The following is a 380-nucleotide window of genomic DNA, read 5'->3' on the forward strand; positions in this document are numbered from 1 at the left end:
CGTTCGTATCCTCTCCTTCGCAGATGTGAACGAGGAGCGAAATATTTTATTGATCATCTTTTTTTTACAAACGTTAATTCTAAATTAAAACATCCTTATAAATTTCCTTTGCCTTTTACAACTTTTTTTTTTATCATTCGCAAACGGTAGAACTTATTAAATATTTATCGTTCTCTCTTTCCATGAGAATGAGAAATGAATGAATTAATGAAAAAGAGAAATGGATCGATTAATAGATTTCTTGTTACTGTCTTTTGAACCAACACCTTCTTATCATTTTATATCTTATTTATCTCTTTAATCCTCTGTTACTCGTTAATTCCGTTCGCTTTCGTTCCCACGGATTAGCGCCGCTTGGACACGAAACGGCATTTAGGATC

Source organism: Penaeus monodon, chromosome 25 (assembly GCF_015228065.2).
Source record: "Penaeus monodon isolate SGIC_2016 chromosome 25, NSTDA_Pmon_1, whole genome shotgun sequence".
Lineage (NCBI taxonomy): Eukaryota > Metazoa > Arthropoda > Malacostraca > Decapoda > Penaeidae > Penaeus > Penaeus monodon.